The 22,577-nt window shown below is 29.4% G+C and overlaps 1 protein-coding gene across 1 annotated transcript in view; it reads right to left on the bottom strand.

The window, feature by feature from the left end:
* LOC116777100 (amyloid beta A4 precursor protein-binding family B member 1-interacting protein) overlaps positions 1–22,577 on the bottom strand; it is a 58,303-nt gene that overhangs the window by 28,941 nt on the left and 6,785 nt on the right. The window contains exon 2 of the mRNA XM_032670457.2: positions 10,785–10,817. The gene's annotated coding sequence lies outside the window, so the exon portion shown is untranslated. The remainder of the gene's footprint in view (positions 1–10,784; positions 10,818–22,577) is intronic.

The raw sequence follows: 22,577 nt of genomic DNA, 5'->3' as shown, positions 1-22,577 counted from the left end.
TTGTACTTTTATTTCAATCATATTTAAATTTAAGAAACATCCAGTTAGTAATTTAGTTTTATCTTAGATTAGATTTGAATATTAATAGTTTCCTTCCGTGTTCACTTATTCCATTTCCTATGTTAATCTAAAATAGTATTAACGAAAGTTCATTTCACTACTACGAGGCAATGTCGAATATTTTTATCATATTTTTTGTTAATATAACATACCTTAATCGGATTAAAGGGGTGCAGGGACACCGTTTATTTCATTTTAAATTTCCGATAACGCATAGTGTGAATTCAATATAAATACGAAGAATAATTTTATCTGCGGATAAAGTTTTTAAAATAAAAATAAGTATTGGTCGTAATATAAAAATATATAATATTTTAAATGGAATCACACATTTCTTTTTGGTTCATCTCTTTATGTAACTGTACTATAATTCTAAATAGAAAAAAAGCTCTTCAAATTAAAGGTTTTTTTATTAAAAAGCGTAAAAACCTCTTTCAAAAGCTTATTCTTTTTAGTAATTCGAAAATCAGTATTGAAATTATTTCAAAGTATTATAAGAGAATTATAGTTATCTTAATGAAAATCTTACAGCTTTCTAAATTAGTTTAAACGTACGAGTATGTTTGAGTTAAATCCGTGCGAATGTGCAGGCATATTGAATAATTGATTCAACGAAATTATGAACGACTTGGTATGGAATATTCTGTTACATACCATTGTTGCTCTCTCGTTACATTTGATTATCCTACGGGGAACATCATAGAAACCACAGAGGTTTCCAAACTTTTTAATACCACTACACAGTTTATTTGGCTTCAATATTAGTACAATGATTTCAGAAAATTACTGTAATAATAGTTTAGAAAACGTCAAATAAATATATTTTATTATTTCAATTCTTAAAATTTGTCTTTCATGAAAAATGCCTAAATGTACCTTGTCGGTATGTTTCCAAAATATCCCTTTATAGTTTAGGTATAACTGGTTTATCCTGACACGCCGCGCCGTCGTGATCGCTATGATGCCTATTAAGCATGCATGCATGCACAGATACAGTTTAAATTCGGTCGAAGGCATCTCGTTTTATGATATCCTTTATGATATTATTATTGTATAATTCTTTTGTAATGATCGAAACTGATCGCTGTACCTGATCGTCATATCATTCTAATTTTTGATTTATAATCAACAAATTTGAAGAATTATTTATTCTTGTGTCAGAAACCTTGTTTTTTTTGCCCAATATCAATTGGCAAAGGAGGTGGGGAGTTAGTAGGTAATAGTTACGTGGGCCTTTATCGCCCATCACAACGTCCATTATTTTGACTGAAACTATTCCCGTTATGAGTAAGTTTGACCGTCGTGGTACAAATTCCTCAATATTAATTGATTTGAATTCAAAAAGCGAAACTACATTTAAGTACTTAAGTAAAACTACACTGGTTCATTGCCTCAATAATGGCATTAATTTGTCAGACAATGTCAATATTTGTGTAGCATTTTCTTTAAGCAAAATGTATACATTACACGTCATTAATTATCTTGAAGTCTACTAAATTAGACTCCCCCTTAATACTTGGCTAGGAGATTTCCTTGCTAATATTATTAAAACCTAGAAAGTGCGCGTCTTATATCATTTCATATTCGAAATTAATTTTCAATGAAACATGCGAGGCACGTTAATTATATCATTCTTAGGCTTATCATGATGTCGCTATGACAACCTGTAAATATCTTTTTGCGGATTCCGTTATTTAATGCAACGGTTCTTCGTGACTTATATTGTTTTCCAACAGCGTGATAGTCAAATCAAAATCTGTTTAGCAATTTCGACATTAACAATGTCAATCAGAAGACCAAAAAAGTTGCTAATATTATTGTGAAAACATTATTAAAACAGTAATATCACAAAGTTAAAATAAAATTAAATCTTTTGTCAGCTTTTCTAATCCTGAAATTCATATTTTGTTCCGTTCGTCTGTATTTTTTTATTTCTATAAGTATCATTTAGGTAAGCGCTCCTTATTTCATCTAGAGAACGAATACAGAGTAGATGTATCATATCGTTTTTACAACAAAATAAAGTGAAGAAGTAGTGATTCCCGAAAATTCTGAAGTACTTTAACAGTTCAGCAATATTTCGTTCGTTCAAAACTATCTCGTACTTAAAACATTAGAAACTTTTTGTGTGAATGAAATGAAACATAACAATATTTTTAGTATTTCGTATTAACCAGCTGAATTGCCAGACAATACTGAAATGACTCGTCTATTTTACTCACAGCCATAATCGATATGGAATTTTTTTACAGAATTGGACACGCATTACCCTATTCAATTCGGTGTACGAAGTAATACTAAATAAGAATTCTATGACCGAAACAATAAACATTATAGACAGAGCTAAAAGCGTTATTAAATTTGTAATAAAAATAATTTAAATGGTTTCTACGTTCCAGCGGTACTTCCTTCAGATTAAAAGCAGAAATTAAATGTATCCTTATTTTTGATATGAAATAAAAAAAACAACAGTGTTATAAAAATTTTACAACTTTTTTAGAATAATTTACATTAGGACAAGATTTTAATAAGAATGAGTGAAAAGCGTCCGTTTAGCAATATGATTTATTCAGTCACTCTCACAACGTAGGTTGTGATATCGCAAGCTTATTTATAAATTTTATAATCTTCAATAATGTCAGCCGGATATTATAATTATTACCATAAATTATTGCAATCTGCTCTCGCATTGCTATCATTGGTTGCAAGACTGCAACCGTTTGTCTGCGATAATTTATCAAAATTAATATGAATATATCTATAATATAGACGATCTTGAAATGTATTGCTGCACAATTTCAACTTATAATTATCCAAAAAGCAGCTTTATTCGACCAATGTTTGTATTTCGAATATCAGCTTCCATTGAAGTACGAAATAGGAGAAAGGAAGTGCTAGTTGGAAAATAGATCACAGAATAGAAATATCATGTTCTTCCTCTGTAATGCAAAATAAATGAATGTCACCATTAAGTTTATTCACTGTCGGATTTTTTCATTCTTGGTATCTCATATTACGAAAAAAAGTTCGTAAAAGATGTTTTAAAACGTACTACTCTATACTGCTGTTAAACATTTTTTTTATTTATTTATCATATAAAGATAAGTATCTTTCTCACATGTGATAATTTAAGGAATAAATAAACGATGTAAAATATTTGAGACAATTTTCCCCTCTCCCATAAAGTCCGACGTTTAAACGCCATGATACTTGTAACTGCTGTATGTGGAAGGTAGAAGTATACTATTTTTGTCGTTACTCTTTGCAATTAATAACGAAGCAGTTATATAGGCCATACTGTTAAGACTAGGAAATTGAAAACTACAATATCGGCTTTAGACTTAGAGTGACGTCACGCGTAATTTCATTTCATCCAGTAAGAAACTTAACTGTTTTTATATTACTCTGTAGCTTACATGAACTTTTAACTTGTAGGTACTTTCGCGTTTCAAGTTCTTCATCTCTGAAAAATGAAACTTTTATTATTATTTATTGCAAAGGCAGTAATTTGATGACGCGTTCTGAGAATGTAATTGAAACGTTTTATCATGTAATATTTAAAGCGAAAGCAAAATCCGGAGAGTTTTATGTAGAGATGTTTCTACATCTTCACAAAACTTATAAGTAATATATTTTGAATTTCTTTCTTTTTGTTATTCATTATTCTTGCAATGTACTATATTGTTTAAAAGTTGTTTTTCCTATAAATGGTAGAAAACAATTTTTAGACAAGAACAGTAAGTATCTACCTTTTGTCTGTATTTTCTTTTTTAACGAAATTTTCTCTGCAAGGGATTCTTTAAAATAAATTATATAACAATATGATCACTAATCTAACATAGAATATGTCTCATATGTAATACTTAAATTATTATAAGAAAATGTTATTTTCCTATATTTTTGTAGTATAACGATGCTAATCAAAATAAACGAGATGATCACTTCAATAGCCCGACTAACTCCGAGCGCAGATATTTCAAGCTATGAATTCCAAACGAAGTAAGTCAAACACAATTGACGTCTTCGATATTGATCTCGTTTACTTGTTCCAGTAAAAATATAAATTATATATAAGGTTGTTGATAATCTATTATGCTTATACAATATCATGATATTAGTTGATGCAGTGAGTGTACTAAATGCAGTTTTCTTACGTCACGTAAGACACACATATCACATTTAAAATCATTAAAAATAGTATAGGAATGTATATTTGACTTTTTTAAATATAAATTTTAATTTACCTTCATTAATGTTGAAAAGCTTATCGTAACAGATCCTCCTATTAAGTGAAATTTTCTGAACTTTCCATAATTGTCGTACAGACTTAACGCTAAAAGGGGGAAGCTTGGAGGCCGAGAACCCGACGTTATTGAACTCACCCTTAACAACGTATTGAGTTCACTGGATCAATGTTATCTGAGTAAAACAATTTCACCATCAAAATAATCCGTTATGATAATTTAAAAAACCATTGATGTTAAATTCACTCACAAACACACTATAAATTAACAAATATCGAGGTTTTATCAAACCATACATTTATAACGTTTCCAGATTTCATTGTTAATATTTAAATGAAGTTCATGTTTTATTTTTGAATTCGCTCAAACATTCTGCTCTGTTGTTCGATGTACTAACGTTAGTTTGACTTAAATTCATTGACGATCACGTCTTATTTTTATGCATGCAGTGTGAGGGTGATAGAGCATGGCAGTGTGATTGCAGTCCCCTAAAATAGGTTGACACTGTGGTGCACTTAGTCTGTCTGTGCTCAGAATGATTTAATATATCATGAAAGCTTTCAAAAGATAAGAGTGGCTGGATAGAGTAATTTCCTGCTTGAACACTCCACTGACAAAGTTGAGGACAGTTCGCAATTTAATAAAAAGTCTGAATGATTATTCAAAATACTAGATAAAATTTCAATAAATGATATCACTTAAAATAATATCAATTATTATAATAGTTTATGGTTTGGCAAATTATAACGAATTATAATTATGCCCTTTTTTGTCATAAATTTGAAAGATTCATAGAAAAGAACTTTGTAGATGTTAGACCTAAATATTTATTCTTTTATGTCTTTTGATTTATCAGAATAACATAAAAATAATAAACATATTGCTTATATAATTTAACAATAACATGCTAATTCACTAATTTTCAATTGACGGGAAAGTCATTTGATATAGTAAATAGTATTTCACTACATAAACCTTAATCATATGGTAAAAGCTATCTAGTAATATTTATTATAGTTACTGGTCTGAAAGTTACGTTAGTATTTTATTGATTTATTAAGAGAGATTTTAATATTCTCTTGTTATAAAAGAGAAAATGTAAATTTAATTTTTATTCATCTTCTAGGCGCCACATTATTTTTAGTTATAAAAGTCAACGAGTTATGGCTGGAGACCAATTTCTAAAATACAACATAATTAAATTAGAAATGTCGTCTACAATAAACAAGATGTTTTATATTTAAAAAAAAAAAAGCAAATGTGCTCAAGCCTTTAAAAATTAAAAAACATCGGAGATCGTCTAGACTATTAAAATTGGAGTAGGTAGTTCCGATTACAGCTGGAGCTGTTTGAAAGTACAGACAGCTTATAAATATGTAGAATTGATGGTTTTTAATTAGTATAAACTTTACCGTCAACAAATTAGAGTAAGTTTAATCGTGTTTATAACAAAACATTCTTAAGCTTATCTATAATCATCTTTTAGAGTTTCATGCATTTCAAACAAGACACTGCCCATACATACATATAAAAACAATATGTTTGGCTATTATAATTAAATGTTCTTCCCTTAGATACATTTGCAATTAATATATAACAGTCACATTATATAATGTTTACCTTTTCATTAATAGTTAATAATTACTTCATAACTTTTTCCCTTGCAAAACTCATTAAATAATAATTTATGTAATTTTTTTTTATCCTAATAAATATATATTACATTGAAACTTCTAATAAATATTTGGTTACAATAAACGTAGTAAAGTTTTCTTTTTATATTTTATAAGAAATAATATACAACTATTTGATTAATCCGTTAATATTTCGCAAAATTAGCTTTTCCTTCCGGCCGTGCAAGGTCTGGGTCGGGTCGTTGTACTCATTGCCGTCTCTTTCTAATGCAGGTTATATTTAGATCGAAAGGCGGGTAGGATGATGTCCCTTTTGCAAGCCCAAATTGTATAATGAACCCTACTAGCCCATCGTTTGTCGTTCTAACTTACCCGTTTCAAAATAAACACGTATTATATATGGGATATCACTAAAATATTCGTAATTTATCATGTCAAACAAAAAAAAAAGCATATAAAATCACAATCAATTTATTTAATTCAATAAGTGAAAATTTCGTGTTTGGTATGCTGAATATGACCGAGGCGAAAAACGTCAGTGATGCCGAAAATTGACTGTAAAAAAATCGTTTATATTAAACTACAAAATATTAATTATAAAGGCTTTAAAAGTTCGAATTTATGATATTGAGAATATATTGGAGAATCGTGTTTGATTACATTTTAACAAGCGTTGAAAGTCCTAACTATAATAGTTTGGTTAACTGTAAGAGAGAATATCGATCAAATGTATGCAAATGAAAGTCTGCTTACAATATAGTAAATAAATAATAAAAGTGTCGCCTCGTCGGCGCCGATGAGTTATATATGGACCAGTGCCGATAGAGTTTATGCATCGAATTCCTAGTGCTGTCTAGCGCTAGGTATTAACTAGTTTTTCTGGAACCGATCACAGATAAATAAGGCATGGATAATTTAATAACGTAAATGCTGCATTAACGTCAAATGTACAGATAATGCATACAATCCCTTCCGTCACGTAGTTGTTTTGATAACGCGATGCTATTTACAGCCTTTCAGGTTGTATGTATGTACGATTGGATAGACATTTTCATATTAAATAATATATTTTTTGAAACGAATTCATTTTTTAACCAAAGTTGCATCAATACACTTGAAACAATAGTAAAATAAAATAATTACGTTTAAAGTTATCTTTCACACCTGTATTTATATAATTTAATGCTAGACTTGTGACTCTATGATATTATTTGTGAGTAAATAAAAACAAGTGGAATGATACGAGATGGAAGTATTCGAACTGCCACATTTTATTTGGCTGTGAGATATAGTTTAGGCAAGTATCAGACGGCAAAATAAAACAAATCCCGATAAAGTCAACATACCGAAGTTCCATATTATGTAAAATATTTGATGTGTATATCAAAGTAAATATAAATATAACTGCGGAAATGAAAATTTCTTATGAACGAAGATACTTATAATTTCTTTTATTTTATACTCTATTTCGTCCACACGTGGTGTATATTTTTCATGAAACGATATTATCTTGATCCTGTGTTTGTTCGATTGAAGCTTAATATGGGAATAATTTAATGGCTTTTGAATCAGTTGTTGAACAATATGCTGTGTTGGTCTCAATTATATATTTATGATTGTCAAAGTTTATAAATTAAATTTTGTCGCATTTTAATTACTGCTGCTGACTTAATAATGCTTAAAATACAAACATTCTTTTCGGAAATGTTTTATTGTAAACGCTGTCACTTCATTTGCTTAATATTCAAATATAATTAATTTGTACGAACTCTTGTCAGTTTTATTTTGACATAAGTGTATAACTTCTATTATAAAATTTTTCTAATGTAGTTCTGTATGGAACAATGTAAAATAATCATTCCCATTGCACTAATTTTAAACCACTAATCTCGAACAGCACTTAAATGGTACACTGGTACACTATGGTAGTTAACTATAGTGATCATAAATCAAACAGTCGTCGTTTCATTCCAAAAAAGGATGAAATGCCGTTATACAAGTGTAGTAAAATGCAAACGAGTCATTTGTTCAGTTAACAAGAGCCAGTGAACTTCTAAGGCTCCTCGAAGACTTTGTTTAGTTCTCACCTTATAAAATCCATAGTTACCATTTTTAAAGTAATATTGTTATTTTATATTTACATTAATTAAAACCTAATGTACGTTTTATTATATAAGAGCTAAAGAGAATCTTTTAAAATATGTTTATTTATTAATAAATATATCTTTTAGTGATATGTAATTTGTTATGTGAAATCTAGAAATGTTTGCAAAGCCTAAGCGTATTATGTTTTATTCAGAACGTTATTATAACGTCATCAACAGTAGAGAGCCTTACATTGGACGTTGAAATTGAACAAATATCTAATAGGTATTTAATTTGGAAATACCTGTCTATAGAGTAGCCCTTTGACAATATTAAATACTGAATATTATCTGACCACATACATGTATTGTTGTGTATTAATGATTAATTTTCATGAAATATTTGGAGTTATCGTTAAAAAAGGACATTGAGCCTTGTATTTAATATTTATTTTAATATGTTATGTAGAATGATATGTTACTTTATAAATGTTTGTATAATAACATTTCTCGAATAAAGTTGTGTATAAAAACTTATTGTGTTTTTATTTAATGTAACATTATTCGCTGTGGCACGTTTAAAACGTAGCTTTCAGACGGCGATGTTTCAAATGGAATGCATAATTGTTGGAGATATAATGTTTTGAAATTTAAATGAAATAAGTGAAATTTTATTAATTTGAATTTTTCTAGTCCTTTTCTTAAGAGTTGTTTTAATAACAGACAAATTTTGTAATCACTATAAATTTCTCTCCAGCCTTTCAAAGAATCTCTCTCATGTATTTTGCCAGCACGGATTGTACGTTATTTCCAGAAAGTACTTTGTAACTATACTACTAGCTATTAACGCTCTTGAACCAATTTACCATATAAATTATAAGTAGCATCATCACGGATCTGTAGGAATGAAAGCACATTAAAACACATCCATGCATCGTAATTTCACCGTTTAGACTACAAGTAAACGACGGCGTCAGGCAGAAAGTAAAAGGATTCCTTCCTACGGCGTCTCCGTAAACCCGTTCGGAGATATTCACTTGCATCTTAGCTTTTATCTAGTATGTCGTACGTATATTATGATTTAAAAAGACTCGGTAAAGTCCCAGGATTAATAGAGCTGACAATTAGAATAAAATAAATTGCAAGATTGCTGTAAATCTTCTGGGGTCTTTATGACTTTTTGCGAACAACTGAATTTAAATCATATTTTTATTAATAAACAGCTTTAATAAGCTATGTTCATAACATACGTGATTCACTTTTTTGGGTGCCGTATTTTTTTTGTAAGGTTTTCTATATGATATGTCATCTGAAATAATATATAGTAGTATTTAAATATTGTAATATATTTACTTAGACCTTAATTATCATGATAAAAAAAAGTTGCGAGATATTCATCTTATCTTAATATATTCTCCGCGCATTAGAATAAATATTAATTTAAAGAAAAATATTGTTTTCTAATCCTCACGTGAATTTCTTGAATTTATATCGAATTGTTAAAATTTATTAAAACTTTTAAGCTAAACAAACTGTATCGATAATACCGTGCCATATAAAGTTTATCTTTGTTAAATATCTTCAAGGGATATTCTAGACTTTGCGCTATTTCTATAAAAGATTTCCAAAGTACTCGCATTCTTCCTTTTATAGTACGAGTGGAAACCTGAAGCTGAAATGCTTAGAGTATATAATATTTTGCCTTGCGTGATCTTAAAATCGGCTCTTGTATTTATATTCAAAATATGTCCATAAAAATATAGATTAAACTTTATGGTTTGAAATGTAAAATTAAAATGGAATGTAATCTTCTTAGCCTTCTGATTTCCTCTCTAAAGATATTTCAATAGAAATATTTTCTTATTTTCCTTGCTCTTAATTAAATTTCCTCGAAGCTTCGATATCATTAATCCAATAATCCGTAACAGGAACGACAATGCGACTAATTACCTTTTTCAACAAAACGCAACCTAGATAACGATGTCTTCAAGAAAATGTCTTATTATTTCCGTTCTATACTAAGATATTTTATATGTTGAATTTAAAAGAAAGCATTATGAGATCAGATTTACTACATGGGAAAACATCATATCACGAATAAAAGCAGTTTATTTTTTTAATATATAATATTCCTGTTGGAGCTTTTTGTTCTTAAAGGTTTAGATTTTAAAAGGTTTTTTTTTTTCACACGATGGAGACGGGAGAATATTCAAACAAAGCTTAGAACTATTATTTGAATCAATACCCTTTATTGTTATCGCCCTTAACTATTATGTTTAATAGAAAAAATTATTTTTTTCCATGAGCACGTGTGACTTGATTGATAAAGTACTAAGCGTAGGATGTTAAATGAAAGTCTAAACTACAATCTATAATTATAATAATTAATTAAAAAAAAATGTAATTTTAATTACATTTTTGTTGCTAAGGAAATGTCTTTGTACTGAGTTATGTAATTGCCAGCCCTTTGGGGACTCTTAACGTAACGTACTTACAGCTTTAGAAGAAGTCTGGAGTAATCTTTACACGACCTTTTCACTTTTGCTAGTTGCTAACGATGTTTTAAGAGCGTAGTTTGCAATAAATAGAACACTTTCCTATCTAAACGTTTGAAAACGTTTGGTTATGTGTTCTTTGTGAATTATCTCGTGTATAATAATCATTGTCATATCAGAAATACCCAATAATAACTATAACATGTAAAACAAGACAGAAGATATTACAAACAAAACATTAATTTAAAATGAAGTTGTTGAACTTACCCCGGCGATGTTTATTCAGACATCACAAAATAACTGAAACAAAAGAAAGTTTAGATAAATATGATTGTTAAACACAACGATTCTCATCGAATCGAGTTGTTAGTATCGATGTTATGATAGTGCTCGGATAAAACATCGATGGGAATGCGTCTGGAATCAATCAGACGTATACTATATATAGTAAACCATTACATTATCATTGTACATCGTCTTGTTATGGTAAGACCACTTGCCATTCTTGTCTCATAGCGCCGCGCATTGTCAGTTCAAGTATACATTTATATAACTCGACAAATACTTTTAAATATATCATATTCTTATTTTTCAAAACATAATTTATACTAACGCGTTCTAAACGTTGTATATAGTCCTGTTACATCTTGCCACCTTAATCATTCCTCATGGAAGCTATATCAGGTTTTATACCTATTAATAGGAGTTAGACATTGTCGTCAGATTATTTATTTGTGTTTTGAAAATAAAAGACTGTTTTAAGATTTACAAAATTGTATTGGTAGTTTATTAGTAGATTACCTGTTACGATTATATGGAAGATTTATAATATAAATGCATACCAAGGCTGAAAGACTTGTAATTTGAAGTACCTACTTTATACTCGTTAGTTTGCACTAAACTTGTGTTTAATATTTATGAAAATTTTAAAAGCCTGGAGACATTTTGCATGACTAAAAGGTTCGAGCGAGCGCTATTAGATCTTGTAAGGACTTTACGTAAGTTGGAATAAAATTGTCTATAACAGGCAATTTAACTAGCACGAACAAAAAGCAAACTTTTATTCATTTAATCTAATGCTATCAAAATTCCTATTAATTCTTTAATAAAATTCCATTAAATAATTTAAATATGAAGGCGTTTTTGGACAGGCAAAGGTTTAAAGGAGTTACTATTCAAAACGGAAATGCCGGTCCCACACCTGCGCCCGCGCGTTAAAGGCGTAAAACACTGACATTCAGATCATAAATAAAGCTATTGTTACAACACCGGCACGATTTAGAAACTGTTTTATATCAAACACATTTGAAAATATATGTTCACTTTTTTATAACTATAAAAAATTTGGTGTACCTTATTTAACAGAAAAGATGTAGTGCTTTTTTTCATTTACTCAAGATTAATTTTTTTTTATTATATTGACGCTATATTTTCCTTACTGTTTATTAATACTGCATATAAAAACAAAGGTAGTGTGACTATAAAAAGTAAAAAAAAAATCAAATGTAAATGACGTTATATAATTCAGATATATGAAGTTTATTTAAAGAATTCTAAGAACGAAATGAATCTAGCGGTGCTATGTCTGGAGAACTTGTCATAACGTCGTAAAACTATGAAAACTAACTTGAGTATTTGGAAATTTTCTCGTTGAAGGACAAAAGGAATCTTCAACATTCATAAGTTGTTACAACTTCGGAACGCTCTAGAAGGATGAAGTTTGGGACTTTTTGGACAGGAAATTTAGCTATGAACTTTAAATGTGAAACTGATTTGTCATTAAAACTATTTTTATTAAAATACTTATTCAGTTTACATATTTATTACTACATCAGAACGATGTTGAGGTAAAATGCTATAAAATTTTTGTACAACTATAACATACTTGTTGAAAAGGATTATTAAAAATTACTGTAAATAAAGTTCTGTATCTGGTGGTGGCAAGTGGTGTGCAGTTGAATAGGTCATGACCGTTCATAATCCGTGGACGCTGTCGCCTACACGGTATTGCCACCCACTATGAGATGCGCCTACAATGCCTTATGGCATCTTTATCAGAAATGTTAAATATATGTTATATCTACGTTGACTTTAATTTATTATATTATATGAAGTTAACGACGCTTTGGCTGTACGAATGGATTACTTAAAGAATTCGGGTATGTCAGTAATGTAGTCAATGTGAGTATACGTATGTATATATTTTTAAAAAACAAACTAATATCTTTTTAATCATTCATTACAAACTTGATAGAAAGATAGTGCCTATAAGAAATTCCTTAATGTGAGATATATCTTAGTTAATCGGGAATAATCAAAAAGGTAATATTATATTATTATATCAGAATGATGTATAAAATAAATTGCCTCTTTGTTATTCGAAGAACAGCAATTTTCAAAGAATATCAAAGTAAAGTAGTTAAGTTTAACTATGAAATAAATTATGATATCATATTTAAAAACGATGGAATTTTTTAGGTCCCTAAAAATGATACATTTAAGATTTATATCAAGGATATTTTCGTGAGAGCCGGGGGTCATTGACCATTGCAAACATTTTTCGCAAACAGCAATATTTGCTTCCAAAGCCATGGTCTGTTAATGCGCTCTATTAAAACCGAAGCACGTCACAACCGATTCAACCGAAAGCGGCGGAAGGATGTACAGTCTCTGATTCGAATATTATATTGTTGCACCACGATGGGCGACGGATAGCTGAGGTGACTTCCTCATCCGCGTTTAAAAACTTACCTAAAGATAAAAATAATTTATGCATATTTTTCTTACATAACAATATTAGTTGTAATATGTGTTAATTTAAACGTAAAAGTACTTACTGTTTCTCAGATTTTAATATGAATGTTTTAAAGTTATACGTAGAAATCTTCGAAAGAGATAGAAATATAACAGTGTCTCTTTTAAAATTTCAAATTATTAACGCTTATATGGGATAGATAACTCCTTACTGTCTTTTGATAAGTATTATAATATAACAAGACAGTTATAAGTATATGATGTAGATGACTTTCATTTAATTTTATTAAGAATCTTATTAATACTTATTACTTAAAAAACATTCCCCTAATAATATTTCAAGACGACACTTTTACGTTTTGTTGAAATTGTTTCAAACATAAGACGTTAGTTTCTTCTTTCATTTGCTCAATGGAAGTCTGTTATTTGTTATCATTAAAAGTGTTCTTTTGAAAACATCACAAATGATTTTATTAGATACTAATTAAAAACTTAAGGAGATAAATGTATCCAAGGATGAAAGTAGCCTTTTCAATATTTATTCGCTTAATAATATTAAAAAAGATACATGAATATTTATTCAAAAATAATTCCGTTAACTTATTCCTTATCTTGCAAACATTTTAGTCTAATCGCGAGTCACTGAATTTCCTAAACTACTTATCAGTTGTGTGACAATTTTTCTAAGGAATTATCAATGACACACTGTATATTCATTCGCAATATAGTTATGATATTTTAATTTTATACGTATCCATCAGTTAAAATTTAAGTCAAAATCTATCAGAAATACTTTTACCACCCTGTAGGCCTGTCAATGCAAGTGCTGTTTCGTGTAACGTAATTAATGCGTCAGATTAATCAAATACAATACTCATGGCGTCAAACCTCAAAGATCTTATGCAGTCGTTCCAGCTGTGGTCCTAATTTTCTGTTCTAAGTTATTTTCGACTTAGATTTATTTTTGCGTTGTATACAAACTGAACAGTATTATGATATTTCAAAATATAAATTTAATGTTTTCTTCCGCATTTTCTAATAAGCAAAGCGAAGTCGCAAGATTGAATTTCTTATTTATTTAATATGACATTTTCCTAAGAAGCATGCCGTTTATGCTCCAACAAACTGGTAACATGCTTAGTCTTATTACGTGAAGCTTCTGTATGAAGAAAATGAAATAAATGTTCGTGTACCTATGACTATATTTCTATTAAAAATTTGAAAATTATTAATGGTTATTGGGAATGAATAATGTATCACAAGAATCAATATTTCTAAAAATCTCACACCAGCGTCTCTCAAGGAGAGTAATAATTTTTATATAAGCAAAAGCAAAAAATTAAACACAAGTTTTGTTTTATTTAGGATTATTAAGTCAATTCTTTGTTTATTTTGATAACAAAAAGACAAATTTGAACCAGTATAAATGTTATTTGCACTGCAACTATGATATAATTTTTCAGGTACACTCTTACAGGAACCATGTTTATTTCACTTATCACTAAGCTTGACCTATAAACAGTCGACTTATCAAATTACCACTAAGAACTATCTTAGGGTTGCGACACCTCTAAAATAAATAAAAAAAATAACGTTGTCGTTTGATTTTAAATATTAACTTACGGGTAAAGATTTAACGTTAATATTTAATCACTATTTTTGTTTTATGTTTTTTTTTATTGATAATATTTGTACATAAGAAAAATAAAAAGCTGTAAAGCACATCCTTAGTCGACTACATATCCAACACATAAAAATATGGAACAGATATGATTATGAAATAAACGGCAACTGAAAATTACACTTCTTCTATCAATGAATAATGAGTATATCTTAAAGGAAAGCAAATGTTTGATTTTGTAATTAATAAGCTGTTGGGAATGTAATAACTTTTACCTTATTTATTTAATCATCGCATACAAATTGCACAACTCTTTGTTACAATCATTCCACACGATACAGATGTTATGTAATCATACTTGTACTTTGACGCACATCCTCTTTGACTCACGTTCGACACTAACAAGTCGATTATTTTATACTGGATAGGATTTGCGTTACAGATAATAAAATAAACATAGAAAGTTCTAGCTGTTAAAAATTTTAATAAAGCTAGTATTATTCGGATTTACTACGCGGATTTTTATTATTTAAAAACTACATAATCCCGACGTTTCGGTTACTTTGCAGCAACCGTGATCACGGGCAGACGAGGTGTGAATGTCTGTCAGTTGGTCCTTGTTATTTATCATCTACCGCCATCGATTTCTTAATTTTCTGGCGTACCGCTCTGGATGCCGGCAGAATGCGCTCACGGTGTCTTGAGGTCCTGCGGTGTGGTTACGGACATGGGATTTTATATTTTTAAGAACGGGGTCCCAGGTGTTTGATAGATTCCAGCCATCTTCTCTATTGAAATTAGGATGTTTTTTAATTTCAATAGCCTCGCGAATTAATCTCGGTATATATTTGTCTAACAATAACAAGGACCAACTGACAGACATTCACACCTCGTCTGCCCGTGATCACGGTTGCTGCAAAGTAACCGAAACGTCGGGATTATGTAGTTTTTAAATAATAAAAATCCGCGTAGTAAATCCGAATAATACTAGTTTCATTTAAATGAATACTCGCGAAAATCTTAGATCTCATTATTTTAATAAAGTATAAAAATCAATGTTTATATTTCAATAGCAATTAGAAAGCAATAAGCCTTAGATCGTTACGGCGTTTATATTCATTAAAACAATGTAAGCCTTTCTAAATAGCCGAACTGCATAAATTATATTTGAGTCGATGTCTATCTGTTTTAATAAATTACGTATATTTATTTCAATGTCACAGGCGAATGGCAATAACATGTCTTATTACTGATACGAAAGGTCATCTGTGTGCATTGTGCAATGAAATTAAATATCTACGTTACCGCATTTTATTACAATTTGCTGCCAATGTTGGCAATATGTTTTATGATTTTCATGTATATGTATAAATTACTCAAAAAAAAAAAAATATTATTTCCTCCCCTTTCTTAATAAAAAATTTTTTTATTATATGTTATAATTTTGCGATGTAGTTAAAATATAAAATCTTCCATATTTATTTCTTTTAAAGAGAAGCGTCAAAGGAATATTTTACTAAGTTATTCAATATTGAAAATAAAAATCCGACTTTACTGTCTGAGCTCAGAACTATGGACGTAATTTGGTTATTTGCTGTTAAAAATTTCGCAGCGGATAATTCGATACAGCTTCCACACTGCCTCCAAGTACGAGGAAAACAAAAAGATCAGATTTTTTGCACGTATTGATACAGAACACAACATTGCATATTACATTTTTTAATTGTTTTCAGTGCACTAACAAATGAAATCTATAATTCTTAGTTCAAATTGGCATCATACGTGGAATTAACAGCTTTTCATCCTTAAATCTTCGCACGTTGTAATGTTGACGTATGTTAACGTAGTTTGCCGATGGAAACTTGGATTAAGCATATCTACTGTTGGATGGTTAGTATCACCTATAGTTTTGTATTTTAATTTCGGTAAGTGCTTTATAAAGATCTTCATTTATAGTCGAGACCCTTAAGAACAGCTGAAGCCAATTGGTTTAAAATGAATTTGAATAATTTAATTTTGGTTTCATATTAAAATTACTTACACGAAAAAAAGAAATTACACTAAGCAAGACTATGTTTTCAATATCAATTTGTCTTTATAAGTTTATTTTATGCCTAAGATGAGGCGCAAAGAGTTGAAAAAATATAATAACATGTTCAAGAATAACTGTATGTCTGAAACTGTTGTATTGTTTACTTAACAGTGTATTATTTATAGAAAAGAATTTTAAACGGTGTATTCACCGGCGTTATTTGTGTAAGAGTGAAGCTACGATGAATTTATTTACAATCACTTTACTCTTCGCCCGGTAGAACGAAAAAAACGTACGAAAACAACAATTTTATTGATGTTCTCCTGCATAAGCTTTGTGTTATTTTTTAATCCTTTAAACTAACATGGTTTCGGATATTTGACATTGAAAATTTTACTCGGTTCAGTTAATTTATATAGAAACTAACATTTGCAATTTCGTTCAGGACAGATTTCGTTACATAATCATATTGAGACTATTACGTAATGCTGTCACAATTATCTGTTTATAATCTTAGTTATTCAGCGTACTCTGTATAATCGTGACTATACCAACGATTACGGCACTTTTCAGTTGAGTAATCTCGTCGTGATATATTATTTCACTTTCAACCATAGAATATTACTATTATTTACTCATATCCTTGTATCTAATGGTAAGTTTACTTAGCATAAAGCCGTAATATATACAATATTATCATGGTTTCTGGGTTAGGAAATTTCTATGAGTATGTCGATGTTTTACTATACATTATAGCTTATTAGATTGTCCCTGGAGATTACGTCTCAGTTACCAGATAATATGATAAGGCACGCTTCGAACAAGTCTCAAGTGGTAAACTTGTACTACCTACGTGTATTACGGGGAGGTGTGACACGTTCAGTTTTTTTTAGTCAAAACTTATCCTGAAAGAAATTAAAATGCTATTGAAAAAAAAATGTACTTGAGTTTTTATTTAAACTTAAAACGGTGAGCCACATTTTCAAATATCGCAAAGCTAATGAAAAGAGAGGATGTGCTACAAACATCAATGTCAACCTGAGATGCTTATTTTAATATATGTAAATCATTCGTTACATATGAAAATCTTGTTTCCCTATTTAAGTCAGGACAATTAAAATAAGTTTAAATATTCTCTGCGCCCTTAGCTGTTTAAAATATAAAAGCGGAGCACATCCGCTGTTCCATTTGTACATAAAACATATTATTTGCATGAAAATGCAGACGTTCAATATGTAAATTTATATACCATTATTAGTGCTTGAAATAAAATTAATTTAATTGGCATTTATGGTAATGAATACTGACGCTTACATATATTTAAGAATCAAACAGTGTGGTTATTCTAATATTAGAATGGCCATTCTATTCATCTTTAATGATATAAACTCCACAGCCACGATAAATTTAAAAAATAATAATAATTAAGTAAGTGTATGAAAGGTAGTCAAATAAGGCACAATCGTAAACGTGCTGCTATGTCGTACGGTGGGCAGAACGTGGGCGGACCTGGTCGGGATTTGAACTCGCCTGATGCAGTTTGATGACCCATTTCGTATAAACATGTTCCCAATCACCCTCCAAAATTAGTAAAGTTTTTAATAGCGTTCGAGTTCCGTTATTCCAGCTTTATACTCTACTACAAACCTATTAAAGAACCTGGTGAACCTATCAGTTTGTGTCTAACGGTAGAATATTGTCTTCAATATTTTTTTTTAGATTTTTGGATACACCAAGTATAGAAATTTTGATATGTTTATCGACATTTCAGTACTTGGTAATATAATATTTGATTGAAGGCGAAGTGTAGCTTGGTTTATGTTAAATACGTACACGTTTCAGTCTAGTTTCTGAACAGACAGCAAAAAGTTTTCATTTCCATTGTCTGAATACGTGCTCGGATAGACAGTATCGCTATATCGTCGGAGAAGCAAAAGTGAAAAACGTTGCCGGTCCCGGTCTACTTCGCTGAAACTTGCAAATTGAGTTCGTAACGATTTTTCATTTGTATAAATGAAATTCACTTATTCCAATGATGATTTTTCCCATTGATAGGTTAATGGCTAAAGTTAATTTGTTAAAGAAATTAATTATGAATGAATGTGTAAGTTCTGTTCTGTAATTTCTTGTCTTTTGATTTCTATTCAGTAAACTAATTATTTACTTGATTCATATCTAAATAGTAGAAATCCTTAGAAGACATCTTTTATTTCAATGTTTCTATAGTACCATTAAAATTGATTCGTGATCATCGTAAATTGTGTCAGGCATTAAGCATAGTTACTTATGTGATCACAAGTGAAAGTGGACTTGTGGGGTCAGAATTTCATAGGCTTAAAGGAACCGCAGTGTATTACCACGACAACTCATACTAGTAATTCGTTAATAAATTCTTGTTCATAATAATATTGGAACTGTATCAAAGTAATCAAACAGCTCTTCCTAACAACTTTACCACTGAAAGAATTATGACGATATTCCTTTTTATATTATATATTATTAAGTCTAATTAATTCTGTTAGCATATAATTATATATAATAAAACAATGGCGTTTTAGTATTTAACTTAATATTTAGGGAGAAAAAATGTATTTTTACGTACTATTAAAATTAAATCTTCTTTCATATCTAGTTTAAAATAATGCAGAAAAGTTCTCTAATTTTAAATTTTAATAAATAAAATTTCAACAGCATCATAAATACGAAGTCAAAATTAGAAAATTGCGGATTAAAATACGTTCAAAACGTAAGATTGATGTTTCGTAATTATATGATATTATTAAAATTACCTTATACGGCTTTGCCGCGCGTGGTTTAGCCGTTTTATCATGTTTATTAATACGTTTTATTGAAATATTTCACGAATTTAAGTATTATGACACACTGAGTTATTTATAATAAAGCTTCCAAATGACGAAGAAAACGATCGCGTTGTTTAAAAATAGCCAGTTTTATAAATAGAGTTATTTCTTAGAACATTTGTTTCATTGGGGTTCACATTTTTTGCATATTTGCTATATTGCTCGTGCTTGTGACGAGCCGTTGGAAATTTGAAGGAATTAAATAATTATTTTGGAAATTTGTCCATGTGTAGTTGGTTATTTTGCCAAGCGAAGACACAACACTACACTTTAGTTACAAAATATGTTTATTTCAATGTAGTAGGTATGTTTACGAAATGAGCAAGAGGACAAAATGAGAAAGAAAATTTTTACTCAATTACGCAAAGTTAAATAAATAACCGACTTTAAATAGAAGTACAGCTCAGAGGCAGGCAAAGAAATTATTTTGTTGAATGACTTTTAATAGGAATAGCGCTATTTCCAGTTTTTCCGTCCTAGAGGCTAGTCAGAGTTAGAAAAAACTTCAGAACTCAATCTATTTGTAGTTATTATAAAGAAACGTGAATATATAAGTATTTATATTAAACTAGTTTTTCCCGCGACGTTGCCCGCGTGGACTTCGGAATCGAAATGAGAAATAAACTAATAACGCTTAAAAATAGATGTGGCAACCCTCTCTTAACGCCATCTTTAGTCTGTGTCACGTCACATGCAAAAGTCAATTGTGAGGACATTTCCTTAAGGGAACTACACGGAATTTTGGGTTGAATAAAATTTACCATTTTCGAGATTCTGACGTCTAAGCTACTATACATATATTTTATACAGAAAAGATTCAATATAATGTACTTAGAAATCTCAAAGATTACAAGAAACTTTCCCATGTTTATAATATTTATATGACTGCAAATCAGTCAATTAAATTATATATTATTTGTTAATCAAAAGACAAACAACGTGACCCAAAAAATTACATACATATTAAAAATATATTAAAAAGCCATTTTTGAACTAAAATGTGCTTCACATCGCAACAGTTTAGACAGAGAGAAGAAGAATATTACAGTAAAGTTGATTAGTAGCATGGAACTTTTAAAACTAAATCATGAGATGACTTACATATAGCAAAAAAAAGACACAGAAAATAAATATCATACGATTTTTATTTTTAAGTTGTAGTTACTATTTGCATCTGTTAAAACTTTAAACAATCAGACTTGAATCTATAACAACGTTATTGCTTAATAATATTTTTTATATGTAGGTATTCTAAAAACATTATTATAAGGCGTCGTCGCGTTTAATTAAACAATATTAGAATATTTTATAGCCATAGATCTAAAAAGATTATATCTAAGAATGTAAGTATGTAAATTACTAAGTGACACTTGCTTTAGACTAATAATATTCTTTGTGATTTCCGCTCTCGACTGTTCTCATTTCTTTGCTTGGTTCGCGTTCTCGTTCTCATTCAATGACAGGAGTGCCCACTTCACTACTCGTAAAGATCAATTCAAAATAATTTTGAAAATGGCTTCAATTCTAGCCCAAAAGAGGCGTTCCAAATATTTACAATTTCCTGATAAGCTTTCGTCCTTAGAGTCTTCTGTATTACCATTAAGATTATGCCTTATGGGTTGTTAATTAATAGTGTATTATTAAAGTTGTTTCAGTTTTGGATTGTTTTTTGTTTCTAGATTATATCGTATCAGTTTTTTTATATCAGCCTTACATATGATTGCTGCGCATTGCAATAAACATCAAACGTACATGAACGAGCATCCGAAATTGGATTGTAAATATTATATTCGCTCTCGATTCTTCATTAAAATAGGTGTTGATATAATTTGAAAAGCAACAGACACTTATTATGAGTATTTACTAATTACAGATTGTTTATTTCAGTATGATATCAACGAGAACAAAGTTCTTTCAATATTAAAACTATATTGAAATAGTTTTTCTCATGTTCTTTATTTATCATAGTGATTGTCAATCGGTATAATCATAAAATATTTCGGTACCAAAATTATTTTAAATAATAAAGAATGATAGTAAAGTTCAACCATGCATAATAAAGTCGTGGAACAATATATTCTTAAATTAGAAGAACACATTTTGCATACGAGGGAGTTATTGATTTTATTATATAAAGTGATTCAAGCAAGAACCTAGTGCACAGTTAGCCTCTATTAACTCTTACGGGGTCAAAAGCAAATTTATATATAAATAAGGCTATATTGATATTTCCTTGAGTTACTTGAGAGCACGAAGTACGCTATGATGCATTCTATTTATCAAGATCACGTTTTGATTGGTATAACGCCTATGATGACGTAATTTAAAATCAACACGATACTATTCCGCTTCGTTTTCAAAGCACTCTTTTACTTGAAATAACTGAATATTGTTTAATATTCTTAGGTTAAATCAGAGTAATGTTATGTTACGATGGTCGTGAAACAGTTGGGTCTTAATTTGTTTGATACTTGTGACAATGAATATAAAGTACATTTAATTTATCTATTCCTGATGTATAATCATCGTTTAAATTATGCTAGTCACATTGTAGGTTTTATTGTATAAAAAATTACAGATAAAGAGTGTGGAGAAAAAATAAAAATAATATAAATAATATTCTTTTGCTTATTATTTATTCCTAATAAAATATTCAAAAAGTCGGATTAAGTGGCGCTAGTTTAACATTGTTGAATATTCTATTTGAATGTCTACCTAACAATCACATGTATTGAACAGGAAAGTAAAATGATGATATAGGTTGATTTTTAATGTCATTTGCTGATAATAAA

This window comes from Danaus plexippus, chromosome Z (assembly GCF_018135715.1).
Source record: "Danaus plexippus chromosome Z, MEX_DaPlex, whole genome shotgun sequence".
Taxonomy (NCBI): Eukaryota; Metazoa; Arthropoda; class Insecta; order Lepidoptera; family Nymphalidae; genus Danaus; species Danaus plexippus.
This window is presented reverse-complemented; position numbering and strand designations above follow the sequence as displayed.